At 45.6% G+C, this 21,991-nt stretch overlaps 1 protein-coding gene and 1 long non-coding RNA gene across 5 annotated transcripts in view; one reads left to right on the top strand and one right to left on the bottom strand.

Moving 5' to 3' along the window:
- The window catches only part of LOC143368432 (uncharacterized), a 539,066-nt gene that overhangs the window by 47,060 nt on the left and 470,015 nt on the right, over window positions 1-21,991 (top strand). The window lies entirely within an intron of this gene.
- LOC143368460 (uncharacterized) overlaps window positions 17,532-21,991 on the bottom strand; it is a 306,495-nt gene continuing 302,035 nt past the window's right edge. Inside the window, exon 2 of the long non-coding RNA XR_013085241.1 lies at window positions 17,532-17,804. This is a non-coding gene — a long non-coding RNA (uncharacterized LOC143368460). The remainder of the gene's footprint in view (window positions 17,805-21,991) is intronic.

Raw genomic sequence — 21,991 nt, 5'->3', positions numbered from 1 at the left:
TCGACGTTTTTACTCCCGGCGGCCGGGTCCAGCGTGACCCGATCGATCTTCCCATCCCCGACGGCGACACTTCGGGTCTGGTAATTAGAGCGAAATATTTTTAACGCTCCCAAGCCGGCGCTCGCTGTTCTGTTCTAATTGATAATTAACGCGTGTAATTAGTCCCATTTCTACAATGCGCTTTCTTCGGGCTCGCATCGTGTGTTACGTGTTTACGGGAAATTAATTAGCCTCGGTATACATTCATCACGAGCGATCGAATCGTAATAAATTTAAAAGGCCTCCGCCACGCTCCCGTGGCTCCGCGTCAGTTAACCATTATCGAAATTATCTATACGCAACGGTCCAACGATTGTAATTAATTCACTATGGAATGACTGCTGGTTACTGGGTTCTGGGGTAATTGCCATGATCGATGCTTGAAATGCGTTTTCTATGCGAGGCTTCCCCTATTGTTCCGGGAACACTGCTGACACCTGATGATTGGAGTTTAGTGAGTAATTGGTCATCAGCAGTTGTAACAACTTTCCGCGTAGTTTTAATTATAATAATATTCAGCGACATCCGCAAAGTATTCAGTATACACAGGGAAAGCGACGAAATATTCAGTGGGGTCTTCTTTTGTGCGTTCTGTTAGCTCATCGACTAATCTCCTTTGAATTTGATAGATCGATAGATTATACAATTGTATAAATCCCTACTCCGCTATCGTTCAAACTCGGCGCACACTTCCAAGCCGACAACGCTAGCAAATATCGCGCACCAGTGATTCATGGTTCCAGGGTTACACATAGAAGTTACACGTTCGTAAATTCGAACCCCTGAGAATCTTTGGCAGCTAGCGAGCATATATGGAAAAGAGATACCCGTGATTGACACTCGAACCGAATTGTAGCGGTGGAAGGACGCCGCAACGGTCCAATTCATGGGGAGATTATTCGGGGATGCAAATGACGCGTGTCCTAGCGCGGCCATTTCCCTGAATCTCGAATTAGAGACGTTTCTGGACGTTCGTCAAGCGACAACGCGGCGACTCTTTACGACCAGTTCCAGACGTATCGCAGCCCCTGGTTTCGACGGATGTCGCTCCCTTGCGGCTGGTCAGCAGGGAGTTTTACGCGCGTACGTGCGGTATTGATCGTTACACCGCACCGGCACGACGGTTTTTACCGGCCATGAAATTTTCCCTAGATTACCGTGGATTTGGTCTACGCTGCTCCCGGGGCCCTGCACGCCGTATGGCGGTTGCTCGTATTTAATGGATAGTTAAGTAGAGGTTTCCTACGTGGCTCGAATATCCGCGGCGGTCCTCCACCGGCGTCACATGTGTTGCGAGTACGCGCGCTAGTTCAGAAGCACGCAGCAACATCGGAAATAGATATGCGCCAGTTTCTGCGTTTGCTAGTACGGTTCAACCAACTGGCCATTGGAAACTCTTGCCCGCATCCCCCAAAAATCCCTTTCAAAAAGCAAGCGCAGCGGCGGTTAAGCAAGCCAACTAACATACATAGTTTAACTTGGCCTGGCGCGCTCGAGTTAACCCGAGTTTCTTTACGCTCCACGCGCTCCACGTCTATACACGTGGCACACTTTCTCAGCCCGAAAGTTTACATCCGACAGTCTGTCCAGCCAAGGGTGCAACGATATTAATGCGAGATTTAATCGTTATCTGGAATTATCGGCTACTCGACGCCAGCATCGAAATGCGTTCGTTAGCCGTTCAAAGACTTCGTCCACGACCAGCTTGGCGCGCACAGCCGGAACGATGAGCGGTTCAGTTAGACGCGGGCCAGGGGATCGATGTGGGATGGGAAAGGATCGATTATTCCGCGTTTTATCTCCGGCGAAAAATCGCTTATCCACCGGTTGTGTTCGTAATTGTGGGGCGGCCGGGGCATAGAAACGATCCCGCGTGTTCGCTTTGGAGCATAACCACACCAAACACGTATTCCCCCGGACCGTTCCGGACCCAGAGGCGCGCTCGCGCGCGTCGATAGAGCGCTAGGATTCGTATAGACGCTTTTACGGCCTGCTTTAGATTATACGCCTGAGATAACGGGCGAAGGAGCGGGAAGCGAGCCTTTATTTGCAGTCGGTGGAAGGTATGCGAACCCCCTTCGCTTTTTCCCGTAATGCGGCTGGCCCGGTCTCCTGTTAGCCCTTTCCCTTCCGGAACTGCGACTTCTTTCTCCACCCAGCCTCGAGATTCGCGGGCGAACTTCAACTCCAAATTCTCGGAGAGGGGTGATTTATCCTGAGGATGAACGGGGCACACCCCTCCCGGCCCGGAATTGGCGGTTTTTGGTTGCCCGTTTTATTTCCCCCCGTCTCCCGCGGGCAGAAGCTTCTCTGACTCTGCTTCACCTTTGGGGTCCTAAGGTCGTTGATTGCACGAAGAGCGCTGCTAGCTTCTCCGGGAAACGCGTCTGCCCGAAGAGCTTTCTTAGGAAAGATTTCCTCGCGGGGATCGGTCTAAGCGGATTTGAATCATTTGGATGATAATTGATCAGGCGATTGGGCGATTGGAATCAATAAAGTGAAGCATTAAACGTACCGTATTTGTGCATCTTTTAGTTTAAATGGTATAAAATCGTTTCGTTTCACCGCTGCAGCGGACGTTTTCTCAAATTGCAATTCACCAGTATAATAGACATTCCCTTCATTCCGAGCTGTTTCATTTGCTTGTTAAGTGTTGATTATCTGGAACATGGGATCCATGGGGGATTCGTATGCATAGCGCTTAATAGGAAATTCCGTTTTCCTATCAGGCGTTTCACCTATCGGCGGAATTCTTTCGTTACCCCGTCCCACCCTCTCATCCTCCCTATCTTTTCTGAATTGCAGCTTCCCTTTGCTTCTAGGATCGCGGTCACGTTCCAGTTAAGTTCAATCGTACGTGCAAAAGGGCGATTTATCTCGGGGATGAAGGAAAAACCTAGATCGAGGTATTTAGATTTCGGTTTTTCGCCGTTAATCTTTCAGCTGAAGTTATTGTCTATTTGATCGCGCTTATCAGGGCGCAGTTGCGTTGGGAATCAGGCGAACTATGCACTCTTATCTATTTCTTTGAATAGGGACAAGTGGAGCTTCCTTAACTGGTCTGGACTGAAAAGATTTAGGTGACTCGATACGCTTCTCGCAATTGAGCGTTAGTAAAACCCACTCTTGATGCTTCCGCAGAGCTTCTTCTGTTGGGGAACCGACTGCCGCAACGATAGCGATTATCGAGCAGATCCGCTGGGCGAGTTCATGCCGTGCTCATACGTTACCGGCGCTATTCCGTGAAAACTTAAGGTTGGCTACACATTGGCTCGCAAAGTGCCCCTTGAGCTCGTAAAAACGAGCTTGATCCCTTTATCGCTACCACCCTTACTGTTCCGCTGCGGATTACGTTCGCGGAATCCGGCACGGCCAATATCAATAACGGTTTCATCGTTGCGCCGCTGGTCGCCCTCGTAATGGCCCGTTTGTTTGAGCACCATGGCAGCTCGCGTTTTGATATAAGTAACAGAGGAAGGAACTAACTGTAGGAATATTCGTTGGCGAAAGGGGAATGGAGATAGTCGAACGAATTCCCTGGCAATATATTCTTGTCACGATCCCGCGTTGTCTACCCAAAGAGTTTCATTTATAGTCAAGTGAAATTAGGATTTGCCTGGAGAATAATTCCCAGTAAGCTACATTTTGGGCTTTACTTCGTCGTTTTAAACAACATGCTGCAAATTTTACAGAGGACTGAAGGTAAATAAAAACAATTTTTCGCGAATATCTCGTTATCTATCAGTTCTTCGGCAAAAATAGTTATTATAAAATTTGTAGCTTAGGAAATTATCTACGAAAAAGGTTCCACGTGTTTTTTTCGTGGGAGTAACCATTTTCATGTACGGCGGCTTACAAAGCTTCAACCCTTACTTTTGACGAGGGAAGATCCTGAACCCCGAAATTCAAAAAAATGTGGAACTTTGTGGATATGTAGGGGACGTCCTCCTGAATACAATGCATTTTTGTTTGCTGCCCAAATTCACTCCAAGAGGGAGAAATTGACCTCTGAAAATATTTCGATTTTGTGTTATTACTTTTGAACTGTACGAGGTAGAAAAAAAGTTTTTAGGAAAAAGTTACTTCTTTTAATTAGGACTATCATTTGGTAAGTTAGTTTGGTTAGTTCTCATAGTTTTTATAATTCGCGAATTATAACAGAAAATCGGAAAATAGTTGGATTTTCAGAGCTCAATGTCACCCCTTTAGAGTGAATAAACTTAAACCTTAATCTTTGGGGATATGTAGAGGATATACAGATATGTATTACGCAATTTTTTTACTGCCCATACTCACTCCGACTGATGCCTTCAATAGTGACCTATCGCGATCTTGAGCCTCAATTTAAACAGAAAATATTTCTGGAATTAAAGAACTACGGTTTACACTTTAAATTATATTCAACGAAGATTATCCCAGATTAAGTGTATTTCGTTGAGCTTGACACACAATTTTTCTTCCCAACCTCCCCCATCTCTTTTTTCAATTTCTCTCGGGCCTGTCCTCCGTTCGATCTGTTTCTCCCTGGATTTTCCCTCGCTTCTATCGCGTTTCTATCTTTCCCTCTCGGTGGCTGTTGCTCCGAATTCCCTGCCATTCTTCTTTCAAACCGATGGAGCCGGAGTTCGAGGTCGGATATCGATTTGCCGCGTTGGCACCCTCGAATCCTCGTAAAGTCTTATGCTTCATACGCATCGTCGAGAAATTGAAAGATATCGCGTCCTTGTTCGGAGGAAGGCTACCGCGATACGTTTCCCTGAAAATCAGAAATTGCATGTCAAGAGGCGCGCGCGCATTTTAACTGATACTTCAATCCCCCGTCCTCCCCCGCGGTATGCAACAACGAATTTAAATTGCCTTTTTCACCTGAGGCATTTCGTTTCTGCAAGCTTTGCTGTCGCGTAAGATTACATAGAAACGTGGCATCCTGTGCGCCACGATATCGCAGCAGCGTATGCCGATGGAAACGCGAAGGCGCGACGATCGAATCGAACGCTGCTTTGATTTTGGGCCCCCGCGGGACCTGCGTTTCCCTCCATCGTGCAGCTTTCATCGACGCTGTGTTTGCGCGCAATGGCGCACAGAGAATAAAAAATTCCGTAGCGTAATGAGTTTGTGTTTCGTTGATCGTGCCCGTTGCGCACCAGGTTCCTTTTTTTCTGACCCGTCTCCTCTGCCGGCTGCGTCCATTTTCGTGAAATAAACGCGAAACGTGCCGGCGGGAGTTCGTGAAAACTTTTTTCCGCTCTAACAGCCACGTTCGGTCTCGCAGTTTGCAATCTGAACGTGACATGTACGCAGGGTCGCGGCCCGCTATCTTCCGCAGCCTCGCAGGACACGTGCCTGATAACCTCGATAATTCACGGAGATACAAAGAACTAATTTTCAACGCGGTCCCCGCTGGCCTTTCACGGGACACCGCCGAGAACGCCTGGTAATTTCGTTCGCGCCGACGGTGGAAGTTTCAGGCTCGCACGGCTCCTCTGCGGGTTGCGTGCTGGCCACGTGCATGCGAGGATCGGGGGATCGTGGAGATAGCTCGCGAATAGACGCGATAGGAGACTGTTGTCTGCACTTCTGCTTGCGGTTTGCTCGAGTATTTCAAGTGGCGAAAGTAGAATGTTGGATTACTTGAAGCCTGGCGACGTGTTGCAAGCTGCCCTCGTGACAGGTAGTGAGAATAATCACGAAATTCTTTTGGTTTTAGTATTTTAGGGTTAGCTCGAGTTATTTCTATGGCGAGTATCTGACTGTCTCCAAAAACGGTAGAGAATTTTTATGATCCATAATAAAATAGTGTATTCACTGGTGATATACTTGTAACAAAACTGGAAACGTAACTTCGTACGCGACCACGGTGGGAGGAATTACATACTGTGCGTCTGACCACATACGGGGCGCCACTACTTGTCTTCTCCGTAAGAGGTCACGAGTAAGAAATCTTTCTCTCCTTCCTTACTCATTACTTTTTCATTGCGAACTTAATATGTTACATGAGCAACTACTGCTATCACAGTAATACCAAATGCTTTATACGCTTGTGCCAATCACTGTCACCTAATTAATAAATAAAAAGACTTAATGAATCTAATCCGTTGAATTCCAATCGTTATTACTTTCAATGATGATCATATTATCTAAAACATTATATTTTGTTATGTCAATAGCTTAAATATTACAATTACAACATTTTCTTTAACGCCTTGTTTTCTCTTTCGCTAATAAGGAAGTCAGCGTTTTCACTCTCCTAATGTCCGCTTAAAATTTTTTATCGTTTTACCCAAATTAACGAGGAAAAAATTAAATGCCGTATTTATTTTGTATAAATAACAGTTTCAATTGTATGCTAAATTTTTTTATGCATCATTTCACACGATTTATTCGTTATTTTAAGTAAAACAGTTTAGGGTGACAGTAATTGGGTCTTTTACCCTATACTCGTCAAGAAATGGTGCAGAAGCTTCGGTATTCAGAAACTGACGACGAACCGACGATCTTCGTATCACCTATATCTCTCCGTTGCGAAACAAAATCGCCCCAGTTTTAAAGATGTCCATCTGCGACACCCTTAACTTCGCATTGCACGTAGGCGCGCCATGTAGCAACTCGACTACCCCCGTTCCTCCTTCAAACCATAGCTGCAAGCGACGCAACGGTGCCGATAAAAGATTTAAATCTGTCGACGTGTAATAGCGTGCCGTACACAGGTGACACGGACGTAAAAATGGTTGCAACGTCTACGGAGACGGGGGAGGCCGGCGCGATATGTAAAAGCGATGCTCGAGTAGTTAGAGGGCCGTCGAATTGAAACGGGGCGAGAGAGCCAGGGGCGGCTGAAGCTTTAGTAAAGGTAACAGGTGCTATCTATAACGGCTGTAACAGTCGTGTGTAAGCCGAGGTGATGCTGTTTCCGGGGAAGTGCGGCCCGGTTCCATCTCGTCTGCCGTATAGAAATACGTGCATTGCTCTCTCGCCGCATCTTCTGTCCTCATCGCCGACTAATCGCTCCGATTGTTCGCACTCGGATGCAGTTTCGACCGTCTCCTGCACCGAGCAACGGAAATCCGTGCTTTTACCCTTCTGCAAGACTGCATGCCGTCTATGCGCGTCGAGGGTCTAACAAATCTTCAGATTTTCTATCAACTCGCTTTTACTTTTAGGGAAACGCCTCTCCCACTGTGATACTTTAGCGAACCATATAGGTACGTTGGATATTTTCTCTTTTTAGAAGTATTATATAGCAGAATCAGACGTAGTAGGTGCTTTAGTTAGCTGTTGTAAATTTTGCGACAAAATGTCACGAAGATTCAGGGAAATATAGTGGAAGGAGCGTAGAGGTTACGATTGTTGAAAAGTTTGTACTCGAAAATGGAAATAGAGTTTATCTGCCCGGAGCAGATCCTCGGCCGAGCTTCCGGAACCTAGAACAAGGACGACCGTCCGGAGGAGACGCGAATGGCGGGAAGATCGATGAACGGTTGCACTGTTTCGTGCATTTGACGTATTGGAAATTCTATTTTCCGCGGCGGTGAGTCGCGGGGAATATTTTACATTTCAGACGGGTATTTTTCCTTCGGGGGGGCAACGGATGCCTCCGCCGGGCGCGAATGTCTTTTCATATGTATCGGGATCGCGGAAGGGCCGCGAGAACGGAAACGGGTACGTTTACGTCGTAAGCCCGACTCAATATTCCGGTGCGCTGCACCTTTCGTTGGAGTCGCTTTCCTATAAGCCCTTGGCCGATCTCGAATATATATGGGGAATTTTATTGAAATGCATTGCGTTTCCCGTCTCATCTGCGACAACCGAGCTATCTGCCGCGCGCCCCCTTTGTGTTTTCCTGCCGTTCCGCCCCGTGTTCCTCGCGCTTTGTGCCCCGACAAATCCTTCTTTCATTTCGTCAAATCCCTATAGCCTGTGCGCGAATTCGATGCCCTCGCGATTGTCGATTTAAGGAGGGAAAGGGTGCCCGATCCACTGTCGCCCATTTTTGGCATTCTCTCTTCAAATTTTCGCGGCACGCCAGTGCCGATCGTTCGAGTCGCGACGTCGCCGTTGGAAATCGTAATTTCTCCTTGTCCCTGCGAGCTTTTCATTATCCATTGATCTCTTTGAATATATCCCGCATCTTCTGTGTACTTTGTATTTCCTCTGTAAACGTAACTGACGAGTCTACCGTGCATCAGACAGGAAATATTGGCCGTCCAGCGTCACCGAGCGGCTGGCGATTTTATTAAAATTTATTGGATGCAAGTTGAAACTTGATCCTTCTTCGAAGCGCGCCGTTTCCGCGTATTTGTTTTCCATTTCGTCGTATTTTTCTAATATATTATTTTTGGATTTACGTCGCCCCTCTCGTAAAAGCGTGGCACGTCGATCGATCGGACGCAGTAAAAGCTTGTGTACTTAATCTTTCATGTGTGCGCCACATAAAAGTGCATCGCCATTTGCAGCGCCGAACGGAATCTTTTTTTTTTTTTTGTCAACGCCTCGTTCTGCGCCGCGGCGTGGAGAAGCTTGATCGGAGGAGAATTACAAATTAATATCCGTTTTCGTGATTAACTCCCGCGCCAATTTTCGAACGGTGTTTGCTTTAGATTTACCATTATTCCGATGATTTTAAGTCCCGGGGGGATTCCGCGTCGTAATTAAAATTCATTTTGATTTACTACACGCGTCAGTGGCACCGGTATTAAATTTTCTATCGAAAATAAAGTGTCACCGAAAAAAAAATACAACAGAGAACGGGGGGAGGGGGGGGGGCGGCTGGTGTCAGAGATTGTTCGATATTCTCGGATGAAAACGTGTGTCGTATAAATTTTAACGCTGCCCGTCGGTTCATGGAAAAAAAGCCCGTTGCACAATATATACCACCCTTTAAATTTACATCGGCCCTTTTATCTTGGCTGCGCAAATTTCTATGCCTGTCTGAAACACTCCATACGGCTTTTTCATTTGTACTTGTGGCGGTGGTTAAGTTATGCGCGAAATAAAGTGAAGGCAAAGGCACGCGTCGTTAATGTACGAGTAGTTATAATCGGATTAAATCCAAGGACTTTTAACATCCTACAATCGGAATGTCGGGACCACAGAGATAAAGCTCATACTAATCAACACACAGGGGACCTTGCAGTGGCGATGAAAGAAAAATTGCGAAGCCGAAGGAGAACTAGGAAGAAGAAGGAACTATGTATGTGTCCCTACCCATCTCGTGGAGTATCGTTACCGACATGCTTCGTACAAGTAAAGTGTGGCATTACATTGATTTATACGCGCGTATAAAAGTATCATTTTTAAACGTTCTATCGATCATCGCCCCGTACCTAAGCGTCACTCGCTTAACCACGCGTGCCGTCTAGATATTATTAACGGCAAACAATAACCGAGCCAGCGAAACGGCGTGTTGGACAGAGTAAACAATAATTTATCTGCGGTTGGCTGCTCGTACCAACGAAACGGAAGCCCGAAAGAAGAATAAGTGGAAGACGGTGGATGGCCGGAGCGGGTGTATAAATTGATGGCGGGGGTGGACAAAGAGGGAGCGAGAGGGGAGGACGTGAAAGCGGCGGGCGCGAGGGAGACAGGAAGCGAAAGGGAAAAAACAGGGAAATGGCAGGCTTTTCGGGTGGTGGCCGGTCGCGTTTGGCCGTCGTCCAATTTCGGGCGTTTTGAACGTCGGTCGGGAGAAAAGGAACCACGGGAAAGAGAGGTCCGCGGGAGAAAAAGAGAAAATTCGGCCCGCGTTCACACCCAGGTGTACACAGAGCGATGCACAGAGGGGAGGGATGGGGTTACCGGGGAAAAAAGAGTTACGTTGGCTAAGTAAAGCGAAGCCAGGCTTTGAAGGGAACGTCCTTCTGAAGGGAGCGGTACTTCTTCATTAAAATTAACGGCACCTCTTTGAAGAGTCGGTCGCGTGGAGGGCCTCTCGTCAGAAGTGTATAAACATTCAACGTTATAATTCGCAGAGAAAAGACTGATTCAACGCGAAGGCGCTAAATAACCCTCGTCAGCTCAAGTCACTCTCATCGCTGAAGATTGTTTAAATCGCGCCGTAAACCACACGATTAATACGACGGCCTTGCGTAATATTGTGGGGTTGGAAAGCGACTGGATCAGAAGCAGGGTGAATAATTATTTGACTCGCGTACCCCTAACAAGTTTATTATATATATTTAAGTATACGTCTCGATGTTGCTTCGTTCGCGTCTCTACGTCGACTCTGGTGACCCGCTCTTCGATGAGCCATCCCCCACATTTTTCCAAAACACACTCACATCATACATCCATGCCACGCACCACCATCTCCACGTGCAGTCTCAGGATTAGTGTTGTTAAAATGAGCTTCGAGCCGTGAGCTTCAAGAGCTCGAGTCGCGGTTCTAAAGGCTCGAACCTTTAAGGCTCGAACCCTGTAGCCGTGAGAGCTCTAGCCTTTAAAGCTCGAGTCTTCAAGCTCGAAGGCTCGAGTCGTATAAATTGTATGTAGTGAAGTGAATATGTACAAAGCTCGAGTTTTGGAAGCCACTATTATATTAATTTCAGTTTATTATGAGCTTCTTTTATAACATTTATAATGTTTCTCTCACTATATTCTTTCTTTAAACGTTCCTCAACACAAAACTAAATGAAAATGACCGTTATCGTCAGCGCAATGTACTTCGGTTCCCTTGACGATTGAAACAAAATCGGTTAAATCGCCTTTATGATCTGCTCGGTTAGCTCAGTCGGTACACTGCTGTTGTACGTCAATGATCAATTAATTTTATGTTGAGAAACGTTCAGACCAAGAATGTAGCGAGCAGGAACGCTACAAATGTTATAAGAAGACCAGATAATATACTGAAATTTATATTATAGTGATTGCGTTGTTCTTTTTGCGTTTTATCATAATTGTATCAAAGAGTTTTGTTACAAATGACTACATGTACAAAAAAATACTATTGTATAGTTTTGTACTTTTATTGTATTATTAAAACACGGATCCAACCAATTGATGGAACCATAAAAAAGCATCTGTGTTTAATTTTAACGTTTTACAATAGTGGTTGCACAAAATAAGATATAATATCAAGGACTTGGAGTTAACTTCGTTACTATTAAACACAAGAGCCTTCAGCTTCGAGGCTTGAGCCTCAATGCTTGAACCTCGAACTTCGAGAGCTCGAGCTTCGTATGATATTAGCCTTAAAGGCTGAGTCATTAAGGTTAAGGCTTAAAGCTTTGAAGACTCGAGCTTTATACAACCCTACTCAGAATCATACCCGGCCGCGATCGACGCTCAACTTAAACAATCAATCGTCGCGCATATCTCTTCTAAACATTCATTTCTCGCGTCGGCCAGCCTAGGAGATTGCCTCCTCGGCTTTCGCACACCCACACTCGGCCATCCTGCAGGATATACGGCCTCGGATATCGTTCAATCCTCGATCTCGCTCGAATCGTCGCTGTCATTCTCCAACCCCAGCTTAATATAATCAGCCGCTGTAGAAGTACACTGCGGTCCTTCTTGATCACCAATCTTTTCCACTACAATATGCACGTTATATTCTCTCTCAATGGTCATCTCCATTCGGCGTAATTACAGTTCATCGAGAGGGTATTTGGGTTGTCGACAAATACAGTATCGAGGGAGTACACTTCCGTATAAACAATTACAGCTGCACCCACGTAAGAATGTGCCTCCTGTAAAGTTGAGCCTCCGACTGAAATATCATTCCACGTCCTCGGTTCACCATTTTTCACAAGAAGTGGCCGTTTTTCGGCCGCACCGCGAAGCACCAGGAAACACGGTGCAGCTGATGGATCCTCGATGAGCCAGCCCGCGGCCATGCGGATGTAAATCCTACTTTCTGGCCCGATAATTTGCCGGCTCGCTCGGACGTAAGTAACGTTCCGTCGTTGAGGACGCTTAACGACCGCGGGATACGAAGTCACGTTGCATGTGCATCCAGATGGACGTTTGGATGCGGTCTCGCCGGTTCCTGGATGCACACAGAGATCGCCGGGGCTCGGGCGTGTTTATGCGAGCGGCCGTGCACGCTCGGCCGAAGCTGGCCGGCTACGCGCTCGCCTACACCGCTCGTCCTCCCAAACGAATTGCAAACTCGCGGCTCCTCGTCAGAATTGCAAATTCCACGCGCCGGGGGTATATTTTAAAACGAGTGCTCCCCGATAATAGCCTCGGCCCGGAATTTCATCGACACGAATCTTCGCGCGGATGGGATCGCGGGAACTGAAAAAGCTTGTTTCCCGATTTTACGCTCCCCTTCCTCCACACGGCTCCCGAACTTCTTCATAGCCAGTTTTATGGCACGGGCAACAGAGGCGCCGCTATTTTTTACCAGCACGGCACGGAGAATCAGTCGTTTTAGACTGTGTAGCTTAACGAGAAGCGAAGGATCCGGTAGTGGATTAGCAGAGGACTTTCGGTTTTTATAGACCGCGTGCTCTTCTGCCGCTTTGTTCCATCGTGTTAGATAAAGCTGGACACGCCTTAAGGGGTTACATGTGTTTAGCCGCGGCGAAGATGAATGATTTTAGGATTTTTTAGAGGGTTTTATTATAAAATATAAAACAAAATACTTATTACACATGATTTATTAGTCCATACAGTGTACGAAAAGATTTATTTACAATAATTTTTGTATTAGATTATTTACGCTTTTCGAGGTTCTTTAGACCACTGCAGAAAAAATGATCAGCATTATATCTCTCTTAAGGGGCTATGCCTACCTGTGGGGTCTGAAAAATCATGTATATTCGGGAATTTTTGGCGGAAAAACTTGAAGGTTTTTTTAATCAAACCTTTATGCATTCGAAACTGTACGTGTTGAACTACTCGTTGTAATTTTTGCGAACCTTGGTCCCAAGCCCTATTCGCTACGCCTCCGCTTCACATCCTTGACGAGCGGTGCTCGTCATACCGCCGCTGCGGACAGTTGTCCTATGACGAGTCATACCACGCTGAGGGGTTAAATGTCGATGAATCTGAAAAATGAAATGATATTCTTATAAAATAATATTGCCATTATGGGCTGACGAGGCAAATTTTTTAATTAAAAAAAAATAAAGAATTTTCATGCAAAATTTTGCTCTGTAATTGTGCATAAAAAATTAATTAAACAAAATATAAAGAAAAATTTACCCTCGAGTCCACGAGGTGGTACTCCGCACGAGTCAAGCTCAATGTCGTCTCCTCTCTTGGGGTCCAAGTTCCCGTACAGTTCCCGCCTTGGACTGCTCGCTCTGGTATTTAATAACGGACAAGCTCCAACGTCTTTTTACACAGTCTAAAGGGAGGCTCCGCAATAAAGACCGATACTGTCACTTAAATTTAGCGCGAATTGGAAAAATTGGCGCGACAGGAACGGTACCAGGAACTCGTGCCAGTTTCTAGGTTGGCTGAATTTCGTAGAAGGCTACTCGCGCCGAGTAGATCGCGGCTGTCGCGCTCAGACGGGAGAGAGGGCAGGCAGTGGGGCAACTATTATTCACGAAGTGACGTCGCGTGCGGCTCGTAATTGTGCATCTTTTTGTCGCATCTGCGCTGTCGCTCAACGGAGAATGGCCGATGTCCAGTTGTCTCCTTACGAGCCAATTTTGGCTCTTCGTTAAAGCCGTCGAATTTGGCCGCGGCTGGCCGAATTCCGTCTCGGTCGGCGTACGCACACGCGCGTCCACGCTCCGTTTCGCGACGCGGGCTCCGGTACACGTGTACGGCCCGTGCAGAAACGCGGCCGTTCGTCTTTGTCGTCCGCTCGACCGGCCGTTTCTTGTCCCCTCGGCCTGCGCGAATCGGGCACGGGGATCTAACTCATTTAGCCTTACGCGCTACATTTGCGACTGATACAAAGGTAAAGTTGCTTTTCCCGGTGACTGCGCGCGCTGGACGATTCTTGGAAACCAAAGGCATCGAATTTCCGTGGTTTTTCGCGGCGACGGTGGAGCTCGCGGGTTTAGGCTTGCAAAGTGGAGCCCGTCTCCGTTTCCGTTTTACGATCCCGGTCGAGTCCTCGCGACATTTTACTCCGTCACCATCAATTCATCAGACTTTATAGTTCCTCTTTAAACGAGTTATACGAGAGTTGACGATTTCAGAATACGCTGATGCGGAGAGATTTGTAGAAGCTGTAAATCATTTTCCACCCCACTCCCGTTCGCATGCTCTCTACCAGATCTCGATATTTTAATCTCGCAGCATTATCCTCTTATCGCGGAATAAGTCTGTCTATTAATTACTCTGGCGCCAGATTTATTCGCGCCAGATGGCGCTCCGCGCGATCCGCTGCGTTCGCTGAAATTACATCACACGTGTTAGCCTTCGTTCTCATATTTTGCACTTAACGCGGCCCGTGTTAGCGTGTTCCCTCCGATGCCGCGATAAAATAGGGCGAAGCGAAATCACGAATTTATTTGACTCGCCGCTCACATTCTTATAATCGAACGTCGGCTGTCCGTTTATCATCCATTGGATTGTCATTCTTAAACGTAACCAGATTCGACACGAAATGAAAATCAGCCCCGTTTGGTCGCACCCCCATTCGAGGGAAAGACAAATGCGCCAGCGGCAACCGGCTAGTTTGTCGAGCCCGACGAATTTGTATCCTTATTATCGACTGTCGCATTCGTTCCCCGTCGCTTCGGCAAATTCCCTCGCGTGATTTTCGTGCTATTTCGTTGCTATTGAAAGCGAGAGGGGCGGTCGAGGAGGGGCGCGAGCAAAATCGCCGATAGAAGATTTATCGAGCCGCTCCAGCAACGAGTGGTGCACCCTCTGCAGGGTACAGGCGCGATCCTGGCAAAAATAACGCCAGCCCTTTCGACCCGTATCAATTTCGCCCCGTGGCCGTGGTAAGGGATCAGGTGGATCGCGCTTATTTCGTCTCGGGGCCACGGTAAATCGTGCACGTGCGTGCCGCTCGAGCGTGCACGGCCTTAACGCGCGTACCCACGAACGCTTGCGATGCTGCCGGCTAGAAATGGATGCGGCAATTAGGATTCGAACGAATTACGTTCCTGAGAAATTGTAATCGTGTACACACGGGGGACGCGTGTCGGTGTTGCTTTATAATTACGCCCTGTTGTATATTCGCGGATGATAAGGGTGCGGGGAACAGCGATAGGGTAGGCAGGCTTTCGAATTGCGAATGGAGACACTTGGTAAAAATGTACAGGCCGAGAGAGGACACGTGGTACAGCTGGGACGAAGGCGATACTGGGCTTAGAAGTAGGTCGAAGAGATGGAATAAATGTTTCTCGTAACGGCTTCGTGTTGGAGGGAAACAACGTTGGAGAAACTACCCTCTCTTTGTAAGCGAAAAATGATCGCGTAACATTTGACTTCTTTCTTTATGTTTTTTTTTCGCTTAATAAATGGTTATAAACGCCTACATTTTTTCGCGCACTGTAGCGCCTGCGAAAGGCTACGTAGCTTTAGACGGGCTTAAAGAGTTCACCGCAATTGGGTAGCGTGGACGAAGAAGGCGAAATAATTAAAGCGTACGTTGCTCCCTGCATTTTACACTTTTAGCTCTTGGTGCACGTTTCGCGGCACATTTGCATCCGTTAAAGGGCCGTGCGCGCCTTTTTTTATCCCTCGGGTCCACCAAAGGGTGCAGTTGTAATTTTCAGAAGCGTGCAGTATCACGTTTCTGTAATTTTCCGTGGGAGGAAAGTTCGCGGGAAGTATGGACCTGCTCTTACTTCGCTCGGTCGCTATTTACTGCGGAAGCCCTCGTGTTACCAATTTTTTATTCCGGCTTCATGCGGGCGCACATTCCTGTCGCACGTGTATATAGAAATGAATTTTTTTTTTTTAAAAGAACGAGTAATAGAATTTTTTAAAAATGAATTGAATATAAAATCGTGGAGAATGGAGTTAATAATCGGAGCGTTACTTTTACGTTTTCCTTTAATTAATAGTCCAGTCGTGATATTGAATTTTATAGATGATTAGTAAGAATTTAAACGAACCTGGCCAGATGAAATTGTGCCCTGGGACTAATTAGCGGGCAGCACTTCAGCTACGAGCACTCTTATGCCTGCAACGAGTTCCGAATATTATTGCATTTTGAAACTCGCTAAATCGATAGTTGATATTTCAAATGGCATCGTTGCAGTGTAATCGCAGGGGCTTATAATATTCTCAATTTATATCTCCCTACATTCTCCATGCTTCCCTTAATATTTCATCCCTTACGAAAAATGTAATACCTTGCTCCTTATTGAAAACCCACCCTTCGCTCTAAGTATTTCTTTCTTTGAGGTAGGAAAATAACGAAACCTCTGATATCTGACAAACCACGAATTTAGAGCGATAAATTTTAATTATTCAAACTTGAGGAATATTTCTCTCCCTCTAACAGTCTTTTCTTCCTTATTTGTGCGTACTTGTTCCACTACCTCTGATTGATCAACGATACCTTCTATTTATGAGTCAGCTATGATCAAAGCGTTTTCCACATCCAGAAACGAAAATCGTTTTTGATTTGCAGCTCATTCGGCTTCAGATTCCAGCGAGGCAAAATTTCCAACGTTCTCAGGGTTTTAAGAGGCGTTCCAGTGTTTAGCTGTGTAACCTGAAAACGAATTTCCAAGGATCTGGTAGACGAGACACGTGAAGGGCAGAGAGCTGGTATCGCGTTGTTCGCATCCTACGCCCCCGCTGCGCCTACCCATGGGCGAGTCGTGAGCTAGTGGCTAGGTACGGAGACAAACTGTGTGTTTGCCCCTTCATTACCCCCGAGTAAATACCAGCCGATTTTAATTACGGCCTCCGTCGTGCAACTATATCTCTTCTTGCTTGTTATTTACTCGCACGCCCGCCTAGCCCATCTAACTTTCTTGCTGACGGTTAAATGGGGGCCGTGCGGCCGAGGACGTGATTTTCCTAATCTTTTCGGCTTCATCCAGTGGTGCTTCACGCATCTCTGCCTGTGGGTGGTTGAATTCCTCTGCTTCGCGGATTTATCGTTCCCGATTTACTCTCCCAGCGATCAGGCAACATTGATGGTGAAGAAGTTGAAAATCCCCTCCTCGGATCATTGTATTTCCATCTTCTCTGTGCCGAATGGTAACTGGTCGATAAACCCAATTTCAGTTACATGAAGAATACTAGGTACTTATAGGTACCCATTCTAGCTCAGACAATTAACCTAATCTTTCCTTCTGCCATTATCAGGCGAAGGTAGGGTAAATCCGGGAGACGCGGTCGACCTAATATAAAATGGCTATTAAAACTAATATAGATATTACTTATTTTATCAGAACGAACCTGTATGTTCAGAATTTTATGCTGATTCAGAAAAACTGGTCGATATTTGCTTTAAGACAATATTTACTGTAAATCGGGTTGAAAACTGAAATGGTTTTCGTCGTTGGCGGAGACCACTCAGATAAATTATTCATGGAAAAATAAGAAAGAAGAAAGAAAAATTATTTGTGAGTGAATATGACTACAGATTCATTGATATTAACACATCAAAGAAAAAGTGAACTAGGGTAAACCAACCAGTGAATGACCGAATTGTTGAATCTATGGACCCTTCAGATTAATACTTGAATATATTTATGTATAACAACAAAACAACTGTTGAAATTGCATTTAAATTTATTTTTCTTGAAATTTCTATAAAAATAATTACTTATTCTTATCGTAATTTAAAAAAAAATCAATTATAAAATGCAAAACGTGTAGAAGCCCAGTAAATGACCGCATACTTTTAATAAGAATAGTACTTATTAATGTTTGATTTATACGCGTAACTAAAAATATAGGATATTGAAAGTGCAACTACACTCCGTTTATAAACATATAATAATGTTTAAATTTATAATTGACATTTCTTTGGCGATTAGCAAGGCAAATGAATACAAAAGTGAATAAATAAACTAAATAAACAAAAATACTAATAAAATAAAAAAATAAAAATAAACAAAAATAATAAAAAATCATAACTCGCCCATCTCTCCTTTCTGCAGCGAGAGATGGTCTTCTCGTTAGCTTTGAGAGGAAGAGTTAATATGGCCAAATACTTTGGCTTCATTCTCCCTCAATATCTCTACTATCTTATTATCCCAAACATTAAACGAAAATAAACTTAGAAGTATATTTTAAATACAAGAAAAACTATAAATCCAGAAGAACACAGAAGAAAGCGAAATAACGTTGTTCATTCAACTGTTTGGCTTCTAGAGAAGTAATAATTGGTCTGCACTTTAACGCGTTTTTATATATAGAGTCTGAAATATAGCGACTCGACCTACTCTCCGGCCCGACCTCGTCTCCCGGATTTACCCTACAGATAGCGTGTAAATTTCGGAAATCTCGCGGACACGGAATTATTAAGTCGTCCCGCGTTATCAGTTAATTATATCTCGCGTTATTCCGCGATATCTCTCGCGCGATCGAAGCCGAAGTTGCACGCCTCCCCGTCGCGTTGATCCTCGGAGTTGGCCAGCACTTTTTGCTGCCCTAACAAGCGATTCGCGGATTAAGCCGGATTCCCAGAGGCCGGCGATAACATCGCTAGGCCTCTCTTTCCGCTGCTTCTCCGTTGCTCTGGGGAAAGTAAGTAAGGGGGCGAAGGTTAAGGAGCGATATCATCTCCGGAATTCCGCCCCTCGTCGATATTTCTCGCGGACGCGCCTATTACGGATCCCTCTCCTCTGCAGCGAGCACTCGGTCTTCTTTATCAGCGGGCTCTCTCTCCCCCGCGTCATCCATCCCTCCTTCCTTTCCGTATTTCCGTTATCTAATGTTTATGGACGAGCTGATCCGCTGTACAGCAGCCGATCGCTCTTTAAACGCAGCCACCCGAATTTATTCCCCGCCATTTCACGCTTCTTTCACCTCTCCGCGGCTGCAAGACAAGATTGTTCAAGTCGAGCCGATGGATCTGCTCGGTTTCCCCGGTTTAAACGTCACTTTCGACGCCACGCAGCCTTGGAGATGCAGAGGACCTCGTTCTCCGTTAAGAATCCTGCCGCACGAACCGATACCTATTCCTATACCCAGTGTGATTAGAGGATCGTCTGTAAGCCTCACCGTGAAGCTACTTGGATGCTTTAAGGGGACTCCCCGGTTAAATTTGTTCGGAGAAGCGATTCTTTTTATATATATATTTTGGTAGTATAACATGCCGAGAATGCCCTGTAAAAGTTTCACACCAAAATTCGTAACGGTATAGATTCTACAGTCACATAACTACTTAGTTCAAACTCCAAACGCAGGTATGAGCTGAGAACACTTTGAACACGCTTTTCTCGAAGCACGATATTTCGAAACGGTAACCACGATTTCCGAAGAAGAACTAATGAACCGATTAAAAAAAAACACCATGGCGAGTGTATCAATAAATATCAAAAATATTTTTTAGGATATGTTATAACCTCTTCTTGTAAAAAATTCATAAAGATCACCTATTTTTTAAAGAGTTTGACCAGAGTGTCCCCTTAAAAAATTACTCTCTAACTTATTGTTAGTAGCTTGACAAACATAGCGATTCTTGAAGTAGCGTGGTGCCTCTGCACATAGTTCTCGATTGCTGAAGCGCAACTGGACCCCAGCCGCAAGTGAAAAACGATTGTCGAAACTTTCTGGAACTGACAATGAGTACAACCAGAGCCTAAGCAAAACCTGGTTCAGCGACACAATTAATTACTCGAATTTCACGAGTGCAGTTCCTTTGCATAGTCTTCACAAAATTCTAAATCCATTATCAATAACTGAAGCATAATACGAGACACGCCAAGTCCTAAACAGCCCACAATTACAAAGAATTACCGCGCAGCCGGGGATTGACAGAGTGGCGCTCTCGCCGCATCGCAGCCAATTGCGAAATATCGATGGGACGTTAACCGTTCCGCCGGTTAATTTACTCCGGCGAGACTCGAATTGGAATTCCTGCCTAGGGGGGGCTAAGCAACGACGTATCTAAATGGTAATGGGTTCGCGTCACGCTAAAGAAGCGGAGCCGGCTCTCGTCTGGCTAAAACGTACAAACGAAACGCCAGCAGCTGTCAGGTGGCATGCTTCCATCGGTGATTCGCGAAACATCAGCGAATACTGAATATCGCCTGCGTAATACACCGGGGCTTTACGGTCTGTCAATTACCACGCGTAAGAAAACACGCGAAAATGCCAGGCAAGGCGGAGCAGAAGGTTTTGCCTCTCGAAAGCCATTTGCCGCGCTATAGCAGCGACGATGCTGAATATGTTAAGAGACAGCGGAGGGAAGGACTTACGTTAACGAGGTTCGACGATCCTTTGCGCGCAGAAAATAGCCGTGAAATGTTGGGAAAATTGCGCGAGTGATAATTTTATGGCGCTGTTGTTCGTTGCAGTTGGCGTCCAATTGGGAATTAATTAAACTTGGATTATGTTTATCTTCTAGGCTGCAAGTGGATAGCAGAACTAATAAATATGGATCAGAAAAATTTATTTTAAGGAAATTCTCCGTGGTACCTTTTGGGCTTCTATTTGTGAAATTTATATAGACTTTGCATTTCTTGTAAAGTCTCCGCAGTAATCAGTTAGCACTTTCGTAGGGGCTGCTCTTATTAATACGAGCTTCGTCTTGCGAAATATTGAATTTAATGTCGCCTCGCAACTTATCTCGCATAGCTTCTCTTCCCTGGCTTCTCGTTTGATACTAAATGAAATACTTGGTTCATCGCGAAGACATTGTACCATCTCCCAGCGATAAGTAATATCGTAGCGGAGTGCATAAAGTTCATAACACGTGTATGCTTTGGTAACTCTCCATTCAGCCGATGTTCGCATGATGGAAGCACGTCAAAGGGTAAACTTTATTCGACGGCATTCCTTGTGCAGTGGCTCCGACCGAGTCGGATAATCGAGACTCTATTGTGCTGCTAATAATATTAGCTCTCGAGACAAGCACCGTGTTTTCCGTCGTCCCACGCCAGCAATTCGCAAACGCCGCTCTCGAAAGGAAATCATAGCCTTTGGCATTTTCAATATACTCGTTTCTAGCTAGGAAAACTCCAAATTGTAATCAGGGTTTGCCGATATTTTCGAGTGATGTTCTGAAAAATACAAGCCTATCTTTTTCACAATTAAGAATATAGTATACTGATACTGTACCTTGTTCAGGCTTGCCCAGTGGCGGACTGGGTCTACAAATATTGGTTGCCAGGAGACAAAGGAGGCCCACCCACAACACAAGGCTATCATTTGATTTTTATAAGAAATAAATAAAATTTTCGAAAAATACATAAGTGGCAAAAATGTATAGTTAAAACTTCTGTGAAACAAATGTGTATTTTTTATTAATTACAATGTTTAAAGGGGACCTACAGGGTCCCCTTGCCATCGGGCAAGCTGACACCCTTGCCAGTACGCCACTGAGCTTGCCATTAAACGAGTGTTAATCAACCAAAGACCAGTTATATCATCTCAATTAAACGTACCAACATTAAAGTCCCGGCGCACCTCTTACAAGCTAGGCACTTCGCTTCAATCAAAGTTACATGCTACCGTTCAGGATTCCAGAACCCCCAGATAGCTTTGAAAAGACTTTCCGCAAAGATTCTGCCCGCCACTTTCAAAAGTCGTTGCTTTGATGAGCACGGCACGAGAAGCGCGCAGCCCGTTTCACGGCAACTCGAAGGGGTTACACGAGAGTAGAACGCTTGCTTCGAGATCGCGCAACGAAATCGGCGAGGAAGTAGAGGAGAGAGGGGCGTGTATAATATACTGATTTTCGCGTCTATGCGGAGGGATATACATATTCGCCTCACGTTCGTGCCAGATTTCCTTGAGTTATACCAGCAAATGCCGAGGAAAATATGTTGTTCGAAACGTTGCAGCCTCGCGGCGACAAATTTTTCACGGCTGTACATCTGGCGCACGATGTTTTACACCCGCGGACAGAACGTTCGCAGCTTTGTCGCGAGCCCCAATTTATTCTTTGATTGCGCCATTGTGC

The sequence above is a fragment of the Andrena cerasifolii genome, chromosome 4 (assembly GCF_050908995.1).
Source record: "Andrena cerasifolii isolate SP2316 chromosome 4, iyAndCera1_principal, whole genome shotgun sequence".
Classification (NCBI taxonomy): domain Eukaryota; kingdom Metazoa; phylum Arthropoda; class Insecta; order Hymenoptera; family Andrenidae; genus Andrena; species Andrena cerasifolii.
This window is presented reverse-complemented; position numbering and strand designations above follow the sequence as displayed.